This window comes from Odontomachus brunneus, unplaced genomic scaffold (genome assembly GCF_010583005.1).
Source record: "Odontomachus brunneus isolate Ranch 3 - 2012 unplaced genomic scaffold, Obru_v1 Obru_scaffold_041, whole genome shotgun sequence".
Taxonomy (NCBI): Eukaryota; Metazoa; Arthropoda; class Insecta; order Hymenoptera; family Formicidae; genus Odontomachus; species Odontomachus brunneus.
The window spans coordinates 31287-34070 of NW_022639491.1; the positions used below are offsets into that span (position 1 = coordinate 31287).

The 2784-nt window shown below is 33.4% G+C and overlaps 1 long non-coding RNA gene across 1 annotated transcript in view; it reads right to left on the minus strand.

Annotated features, from left to right (window-relative positions):
- Positions 1 to 582, minus strand: part of LOC116844435 — an 865-nt gene extending 283 nt beyond the window's left edge. The window contains exons 1-2 of the long non-coding RNA XR_004378082.1: positions 394 to 582; positions 124 to 288 (exon numbers count right to left, since the gene is read on the minus strand). This is a non-coding gene — a long non-coding RNA (uncharacterized LOC116844435). The remainder of the gene's footprint in view (positions 1 to 123; positions 289 to 393) is intronic.
- Between the last annotated feature and the right edge of the window lie 2202 nt (positions 583 to 2784).

Below are 2784 nucleotides of genomic sequence, written 5' to 3' on the forward strand. Positions count from 1 at the left end.
ATATATATATATATATATATATATATATATATATATATATATATATATATATAAAGAATTAATAATATTCATAGAAACATATTCTTCATGAAAATTAAGAAAAATATTTAATATCATTTATACAAATGGTAATGCATTTGACCGTAATCGGGTTATTGAAGATGTTCTGTCGAAAAATTTTTCATGAAAGTGGGTTGAGCAAATGCGTGCTCCTGTTGGAATAGATGTTATTTTAATATTCAATATATCCACAACCATAAACTACGTATTGTAGCATTTTTTGGAAAACTATAAAAAATATATTATTTTTTAAAACAACTATGATAAAACTAGATTATCACACATGCACATACATACATATTATTCTTTTATTACAATATAAAATTTTTTCACCTGTGGAATGTAATTTTTGTGCGGTTTTTTTTATTGACATTTTGTTTCCAATTTTGACAGTCGGATCTATTTTTGCAGGAAGGTACAAAACATAATACCATTTTTTGCACTTTTATCTTATTCTTCTCTTTAACTTATAGCGAATTCGGTAGCTTGCACTAGTGCGCACTGAGTGCGCATTAAGGCTTGTTTACAGTACATTATATTTAAGATCGTGTCTTAAATACATATTTAAAAACATTTTAACTAATAAAATGATTCGTACGGATGTTATACATATCATATTATGGTTAAAAATATTTGAGAATTTATTTGAGAATTATTTAAGACAATCTTTAAATATAATAACATACTATGAACAAGCCTTAGTGCGCACTCAGTGCACACTAGTGCAAGCAACCGAATTCGCTATTAAACTGTGACACTCTGCTCAACATATTTTTCTTTTACGACGCTTGCGCGGAATAACAACCAATCACAAACGGGCACAGTAAGATAGCCAATTTTCCCTCGTATTGGCTTGTTCCGCACAACGATATACTCTGTCCCTATATTTCTTATGTCTATGGGTATGACAGGCTAGCCGGTCCTGCCATTTGTATGTACTTGAAAAAAAACTCCGGTTGGAAAACTATTCTTTTAAATCGTTTGTATTTCGTATGAAGAGTTTTGAAGTGCAATTGAAAAGATTTATGAGTCATTCTATTATTTGTAACTAATTGTTCTTTTTTGGACCATGTATTTAGCCGGAAATAATGACCGGAGGTAAATTAAATAAAGGTTCGATATGGTATCGTTTGTATTTCATATGAAGAATTATAAAGTATCATTAAAAAGGTTTGTGAGTCATTCAGATAATTTAATTAAATATTAAAAAATCATATATTTGGCCGAAATATCGATCTCAAGCGCTGCTGTGGAGGTACCGTCAGGCACGATCGGTGTATTATCTAGTATTTCAATACTCATGGTTCATTTTCGGGTAATTATGTATAATAAGGCCTTTTTCGAATTTTGATATTTTTTTGCAGCTCTTTTGGTAAAAATATTTATTTTGATTCCAACATTGATAATCAATCGGGGGAGTCCGGAAAATATGCAAGTTATATATTGTTTTAACTTTTTTATTTTTTTTTCAATTTTTTTTTCACTTGTCAAACGTTGCTGCTTTCCCACAATTTAAATAAGTTACTGATCTTTTAATCACATTATGTAACTGCAATATCGAACGACTAGCGGAGAGCTGCGCCCACTGCACCCCCCCTTTCGAAACTAACCTAACCCAACCTAACCGTCAGTCATTGTTTATTAAAGTGTTCAACTTATTTTCTTAATAATTTTTTAGTAAACAATAACGGCTAATGTGACGATAGGTTGGGTTAGGTTAGTTTTGAGTGGGGGTGCGGGAGGCGCAGTCGTTCGAAATTGCAGTTACATAATGTGATTAAAAGATCAGTAACTTGTTTAAATTATGGGAAAGCAGCAATGTTCGACAAGTAAAAAAAAATAAAAAAAAGTTAAAACAATATATAACTTACATATTTTTCGGATTCCCCCGATTGATTATAAATATTGGAGTCAAAATAAATATTTTTACCAAAAGAACTGCAAAAAGATATCAAAATCCGAAAAAGGCCTTAAGCTGGTGGCACATAGAAAAACTTAAGCAGTAAAACGTAAGCAGTAAGCAAATTGACCAATCACAATCGTTGATTCTTTGATCGTAAGAAGAATCAATGACTGTGATTGGTCAATTTGCTTACGTTTTACTGCTTAAGTTTTTCTGTGTGCTACCAGCTTTATTGTACATAATTACCCGAAAAAGAATCAGGAATATTGAAATACTAGATAGTACACCGATCGTGTCTGACGATACTTCCACAGTAGCTCTTGAAATCGATATTTCGGCCAAATATATGATTTTTTAAATATATGATTTAATTAAAATTATCTGGATGACTCACAAATCTTTTTAATGATACTTCATAACTCTTTACGAAATACAAACGATACCATATCGTAAATATTTGTTAATTAAACCTTTGTTTAATTTATCTTCGGATTATGTACACGCACCGGCGTTAATGGGGAGCGGTGCACTTGGACACGGTGCATTTGGACACAGCCAATCACAGCACCGTGTGATTAGAGACATTTGTAGGGTCCCTTGGAACAGCCACTTGTGATTGGACTGTGTCCAATTGCCCCGTGTCCAACTGATATACACCCGCGTTAATGCCGTCCGAATATCCGTGTGACTCGCACACGATAACGCGTCACTCATACACTGCTGCGTGTAGGTGAGCATGAGCAGCACGGAGTGGCGGAGGGAGCTAGCGGTATCGATCGTCGGACGCTTGGAGAGGGAATAGTGGTGGGAGTCGCGGCGAT